Source organism: Oncorhynchus kisutch, unplaced genomic scaffold, assembly GCF_002021735.2.
Source record: "Oncorhynchus kisutch isolate 150728-3 unplaced genomic scaffold, Okis_V2 scaffold945, whole genome shotgun sequence".
NCBI lineage: Eukaryota > Metazoa > Chordata > Actinopteri > Salmoniformes > Salmonidae > Oncorhynchus > Oncorhynchus kisutch.
In genome coordinates, this window is record NW_022262890.1 from 94,027 (window position 1) to 101,382 (window position 7,356).

The following is a 7,356-nucleotide window of genomic DNA, read 5'->3' on the forward strand; positions in this document are numbered from 1 at the left end:
TGGGTTGGGGTTAAAGGGATAGCAGACCATGGTAGAGACTGGTTGGGGTTAAAGGGATAGCAGACCATGGTAGAGACTGGGTTGGGGTTAAAGGGATAGCAGACCATGGTAGAGACTGGGTTGAGGTTAAAGGGATAGCAGCACATGGTACGGACTGGGATGGGTTAAAGGGATAGCAGACCATGGTAGAGACTGGGTTGGGGTTAAAGGGATAGCAGAACATGGTAGACCCTGGGTTGGGTTTAAAGGGAAAGCAGACCATGGTAGAGACTGGGTTGGGTTAAAGGGATATAAGAACATGGTAGAGACTGGGTTGGGGTTAAAGGGATAGCAGACCATGGTAGAGACTGGGTTAAAGGGAAAGCAGACCATGGTAGAGACTGGGTTAAAGGGAAAGCAGACCATGGTAGAGACTGGGTTGGGGTTAAAGGGATAGCAGAACATGGTATAGACTGGGTTGGGGTTAAAGGGATAGCAGACCATGGTAGAGACTGGGTTGGGGTTAAAGGGATAGCAGACCATGGTAGAGACTGGGTTGGGTTAAAGGGATAGCAGAACATGGTAGAGACTGGGTTGGGGTAAAGGGATAGCAGAACATGGTAGATACTGGGTTGGGGTTAAAGGGATAGCAGCACATGGTAGAGACTGGGTTGGGGTTAAAGGGATAGCAGAACATGGTATAGACTGGGTTGGGGTTAAAGGGAGAGCAGAACATGGTAGAGACTGGGTTGGGGTTAAAGGGAAAGCAGACCGTGGAAGAGACTGGGTTGGGGTTAAAGGGATAGCAGAACATGGTAGAGACTGGTTTGGGTTAAAGGGAAAGCAGACCATGGTAGAGACTGGCTTGTGGTTAAAGGGATAACAGCACATGGTAGAGACTGGCTTGGGGTTAAAGGGATAGCAGAACGTGGTAGAGACTGGGTTAAAGGGAAAGCAGACCATGTTAGAGACTGGGTTGGGGTTAAAGGGATAGCAGAACATGGTATAGACTGGGTTGGGGTTAAAGGGATAGCAGACCATGGTAGAGACTGGTTGGGGTTAAAGGGATAGCAGACCATGGTAGAGACTGGGTTGGGTTAAAGGGATATAAGAACATGGTAGAGACTGGGTTGGGGTTAAAGGGATAGCAGACCATGGTAGAGACTGGTTGGGGTTAAAGGGATAGCAGACCATGGTAGAGACTGGGTTGGGGTTAAAGGGATAGCAGACCATGGTAGAGACTGGGTTGAGGTTAAAGGGATAGCAGCACATGGTACGGACTGGGATGGGTTAAAGGGATAGCAGACCATGGTAGAGACTGGGTTGGGGTTAAAGGGATAGCAGAACATGGTAGACCCTGGGTTGGGTTTAAAGGGAAAGCAGACCATGGTAGAGACTGGGTTGGGTTAAAGGGATATAAGAACATGGTAGAGACTGGGTTGGGGTTAAAGGGATAGCAGACCATGGTAGAGACTGGGTTAAAGGGAAAGCAGACCATGGTAGAGACTGGGTTAAAGGGAAAGCAGACCATGGTAGAGACTGGGTTGGGGTTAAAGGGATAGCAGAACATGGTATAGACTGGGTTGGGGTTAAAGGGATAGCAGACCATGGTAGAGACTGGGTTGGGGTTAAAGGGATAGCAGACCATGGTAGAGACTGGGTTGGGTTAAAGGGATAGCAGACCATGGTAGAGACTGGGTTGGGGTTAAAGGGAAAGCAAAACCCGTTAGAGACTGGGTTGGGTTTAAAGGGATAGCAGAACATGGTAGAGACTGGGTTGGGTTCAAGGGAAAGGAGACCATGGTAGAGACTGGGTTAAAGGGGTAGCAGAACATGGTAGGGACTGGGGTGGGTTTGAAGGGAAAGCAGGCCATGGTAGAGACTGGGTTGGGGTTAAAGGGAAAGCAGAACATGGTAGAGACTGGGTTGGGGTTAAAGGGATAGCAGAACATGGTAGAGACTGGGTTGGGTTAAAGGGATAGCAGAACATGGTATAGACTGGATTGGGGTTAAAGGGATAGCAGACCATGGTAGAGACTGGGTTGGGGTTAAAGGGATAGCAGACCATGGTAGAGACTGGGTTGAGGTTAAAGGGATAGCAGCACATGGTACGGACTGGGATGGGTTAAAGGGATAGCAGACCATGGTAGAGACTGGGTTGGGGTTAAAGGGATAGCAGAACATGGTAGACCCTGGGTTGGGTTTAAAGGGAAAGCAGACCATGGTAGAGACTGGGTTGGGTTAAAGGGATATAAGAACATGGTAGAGACTGGGTTGGGGTTAAAGGGATAGCAGACCATGGTAGAGACTGGGTTAAAGGGAAAGCAGACCATGGTAGAGACTGGGTTAAAGGGATAGCAGAACGTGGTAGAGACTGGGTTAAAGGGAAAGCAGACCATGTTAGAGACTGGGTTGGGGTTAAAGGGATAGCAGCACATGGTACGGACTGGGATGGGTTAAAGGGATAGCAGACCATGGTAGAGACTGGGTTGGGGTTAAAGGGATAGCAGAACATGGTAGACCCTGGGTTGGGTTTAAAGGGAAAGCAGACCATGGTAGAGACTGGGTTGGGTTAAAGGGATATAAGAACATGGTAGAGACTGGGTTGGGGTTAAAGGGATAGCAGACCATGGTAGAGACTGGGTTAAAGGGAAAGCAGACCATGGTAGAGACTGGGTTAAAGGGAAAGCAGACCATGGTAGAGACTGGGTTGGGGTTAAAGGGATAGCAGAACATGGTATAGACTGGGTTGGGGTTAAAGGGATAGCAGACCATGGTAGAGACTGGGTTGGGGTTAAAGGGATAGCAGACCATGGTAGAGACTGGGTTGGGTTAAAGGGATAGCAGACCATGGTAGAGACTGGGTTGGGGTTAAAGGGAAAGCAAAACCCGTTAGAGACTGGGTTGGGTTTAAAGGGATAGCAGAACATGGTAGAGACTGGGTTGGGTTCAAGGGAAAGGAGACCATGGTAGAGACTGGGTTAAAGGGGTAGCAGAACATGGTAGGGACTGGGGTGGGTTTGAAGGGAAAGCAGGCCATGGTAGAGACTGGGTTGGGGTTAAAGGGAAAGCAGAACATGGTAGAGACTGGGTTGGGGTTAAAGGGATAGCAGAACATGGTAGAGACTGGGTTGGGTTAAAGGGATAGCAGAACATGGTATAGACTGGATTGGGGTTAAAGGGATAGCAGACCATGGTAGAGACTGGGTTGGGGTTAAAGGGATAGCAGACCATGGTAGAGACTGGGTTGAGGTTAAAGGGATAGCAGCACATGGTACGGACTGGGATGGGTTAAGGGATAGCAGACCATGGTAGAGACTGGGTTGGGGTTAAAGGGATAGCAGAACATGGTAGACCCTGGGTTGGGTTTAAAGGGAAAGCAGACCATGGTAGAGACTGGGTTGGGTTAAAGGGATATAAGAACATGGTAGAGACTGGGTTGGGGTTAAAGGGATAGCAGACCATGGTAGAGACTGGGTTAAAGGGAAAGCAGACCATGGTAGAGACTGGGTTAAAGGGATAGCAGAACGTGGTAGAGACTGGGTTAAAGGGAAAGCAGACCATGTTAGAGACTGGGTTGGGGTTAAAGGGATAGCAGAACATGGTATAGACTGGGTTGGGGTTAAAGGGATAGCAGACCATGGTAGAGACTGGTTGGGGTTAAAGGGATAGCAGACCATGGTAGAGACTGGGTTGGGTTAAAGGGATATAAGAACATGGTAGAGACTGGGTTGGGGTTAAAGGGATAGCAGACCATGGTAGAGACTGGTTGGGGTTAAAGGGATAGCAGACCATGGTAGAGACTGGGTTGGGGTTAAAGGGATAGCAGACCATGGTAGAGACTGGGTTGAGGTTAAAGGGATAGCAGCACATGGTACGGACTGGGATGGGTTAAAGGGATAGCAGACCATGGTAGAGACTGGGTTGGGGTTAAAGGGATAGCAGAACATGGTAGACCCTGGGTTGGGTTTAAAGGGAAAGCAGACCATGGTAGAGACTGGGTTGGGTTAAAGGGATATAAGAACATGGTAGAGACTGGGTTGGGGTTAAAGGGATAGCAGACCATGGTAGAGACTGGGTTAAAGGGAAAGCAGACCATGGTAGAGACTGGGTTAAAGGGAAAGCAGACCATGGTAGAGACTGGGTTGGGGTTAAAGGGATAGCAGAACATGGTATAGACTGGGTTGGGGTTAAAGGGATAGCAGACCATGGTAGAGACTGGGTTGGGGTTAAAGGGATAGCAGACCATGGTAGAGACTGGGTTGGGTTAAAGGGATAGCAGACCATGGTAGAGACTGGGTTGGGGTTAAAGGGAAAGCAAAACCCGTTAGAGACTGGGTTGGGTTTAAAGGGATAGCAGAACATGGTAGAGACTGGGTTGGGTTCAAGGGAAAGGAGACCATGGTAGAGACTGGGTTAAAGGGGTAGCAGAACATGGTAGGGACTGGGGTGGGTTTGAAGGGAAAGCAGGCCATGGTAGAGACTGGGTTGGGGTTAAAGGGAAAGCAGAACATGGTAGAGACTGGGTTGGGGTTAAAGGGATAGCAGAACATGGTAGAGACTGGGTTGGGTTAAAGGGATAGCAGAACATGGTATAGACTGGATTGGGGTTAAAGGGATAGCAGACCATGGTAGAGACTGGGTTGGGGTTAAAGGGATAGCAGACCATGGTAGAGACTGGGTTGAGGTTAAAGGGATAGCAGCACATGGTACGGACTGGGATGGGTTAAAGGGATAGCAGACCATGGTAGAGACTGGGTTGGGGTTAAAGGGATAGCAGAACATGGTAGACCCTGGGTTGGGTTTAAAGGGAAAGCAGACCATGGAAGAGACTGGGTTGGGTTAAAGGGATATAAGAACATGGTAGAGACTGGGTTGGGGTTAAAGGGATAGCAGACCATGGTAGAGACTGGGTTAAAGGGAAAGCAGACCATGGTAGAGACTGGGTTAAAGGGATAGCAGACCATGGTAGAGACTGGGTTGGGTTAAAGGTATATAAGAACATGGTAGAGACTGGCTTCTGGTTAAAGGGATAGCAGCACATGGTAGAGACTGGCTTGGGGTTAAAGGGATAGCAGAACGTGGTAGAGACTGGGTTAAAGGGAAAGCAGACCATGGTAGAGACTGGGTTAAAGGGAAAGCAGACCATGGTAGAGACTGGGTTGGGGTTAAAGGGATAGCAGAACATGGTATAGACTGGGTTGGGGTTAAAGGGATAGCAGACCATGTAGAGACTGGGTTGGGGTTAAAGGGATAGCAGACCATGGTAGAGACTGGGTTGGGTTAAAGGGATAGCAGAACATGGTAGAGCCTGGGTTGGGGTTAAAGGGAAAGCAGACCGTGGTAGAGATTGGGTTGGGTTCAAGGGAAAGGAGACCATGGTAGAGACTGGGTTAAAGGGGTAGCAGAACATGGTAGAGACTGGGGTGGGTTTGAAGGGAAAGCAGGCCATGGTAGAGACTGGATTGGGGTTAAAGGGAAAGCAGAACATGGTAGAGACTGGGTTGGGGTAAAGGGATAGCAGAACATGGTAGAGACTGGGTTGGGGTCAAAGGGATAGCAGAACAGGTAGAGACTGGGTTGGGGTTAAAGGGAAAGCAGAACATGGTAGAGACTGGGTTGGGGTTAAAGGGATAGCAGAACATGGTAGAGACTGGGTTGGGGTCAAAGGGATAGCAGACCATTTTAGAGACTGGGTTGGGGTTAAAGGGATAGCAGACCATGGTAGAGACTGGGTTGGGGTTAAAGGGAAAGCAAAACACGTTAGAGACTGGGTTGGGTTTAAAGGGATAGCAGAACATGGTAGAGACTGGGGTTGGGTTAAAGGGATAGCAGAACATGGTAGAGACTGGGTTGGGGTAAAGGGATAGCAGAACATGGTAGAGACTGGGTTGGGGTTAAAGGGATAGCAGCACATGTAGAGACTGGGTTGGGGTTAAGGGATAGCAGAACATGGTATAGACTGGGTTGGGGTTAAAGGGAGAGCAGAACATGGTAGAGACTGGGTTGGGGTTAAAGGGAAAGCAGACCCGTGGAAGAGACTGGGTTGGGTTCAAGGGAAAGGAGACCATGGTAGAGACTGGGGTTAAAGGGGTAGCAGAACATGGTAGAGACTGGGGTGGGTTTGAAGGGAAAGCAGGCCATGGTAGAGACTGGATTGGGGTTAAAGGGAAAGCAGAACATGGTAGAGACTGGGTTGGGGTAAAGGGATAGCAGAACATGGTAGAGACTGGGTTGGGGTCAAAGGGATAGCAGAACAGGGTAGAGACTGGGTTGGGGTTAAAGGGAAAGCAGAACATGGTAGAGACTGGGTTGGGGTTAAAGGGATAGCAGAACATGGTAGAGACTGGGTTGGGGTCAAAGGGATAGCAGACCATTTTAGAGACTGGGTTGGGGTTAAAGGGATAGCAGACCATGGTAGAGACTGGGTTGGGGTTAAAGGGAAAGCAAAACACGTTAGAGACTGGGGTTGGGTTTAAAGGGATAGCAGAACATGGTAGAGACTGGGTTGGGTTAAAGGGATAGCAGAACATGGTAGAGACTGGGTTGGGGTAAAGGGATAGCAGAACATGGTAGAGACTGGGTTGGGGTTAAAGGGATAGCAGCACATGGTAGAGACTGGGTTGGGTTAAAGGGATAGCAGAACATGGTATAGACTGGGTTGGGGTTAAAGGGAGAGCAGAACATGGTAGAGACTGGGTTGGGGTTAAAGGGAAAGCAGACCGTGGAAGAGACTGGGTTGGGGTTAAAGGGATAGCAGAACATGGTAGAGACTGGTTTGGGTTAAAGGGAAAGCAGACCATGGTAGAGACTGGCTTGTGGTTAAAGGGATAACAGCACATGGTAGAGACTGGCTTGGGGTTAAAGGGATAGCAGAACGTGGTAGAGGACTGGGTTAAAGGGAAAGCAGACCATGTTAGAGACTGGGTTGGGGTTAAAGGGATAGCAGAACATGGTATAGACTGGTTGGGGTTAAAGGGATAGCAGACCATGGTAGAGACTGGTTGGGGTTAAAGGGATGCAGACCATGGTAGAGACTGGGTTGGGTTAAAGGGATATAAGAACATGGTAGAGACTGGGTTGGGGTTAAAGGGATAGCAGACCATGGTAGAGACTGGGTTGAGGTTAAAGGGATAGCAGCACATGGTACGGACTGGGATGGGTTAAAGGGATAGCAGACCATGGTAGAGACTGGGTTGGGGTTAAAGGGATAGCGGAACATGGTAGAGACTGGGTTGGGTTAAAGGGATAGCAGAACATGGTAGAGCCTGGGTTGGGGTTAAAGGGAAAGCAGACCGTGGTAGAGATTGGGTTGGGTTAAAGGGAATGCAGACCATGGTAGAGACTGGGTTGGGTTAAAGGGATAGCAGACCATGG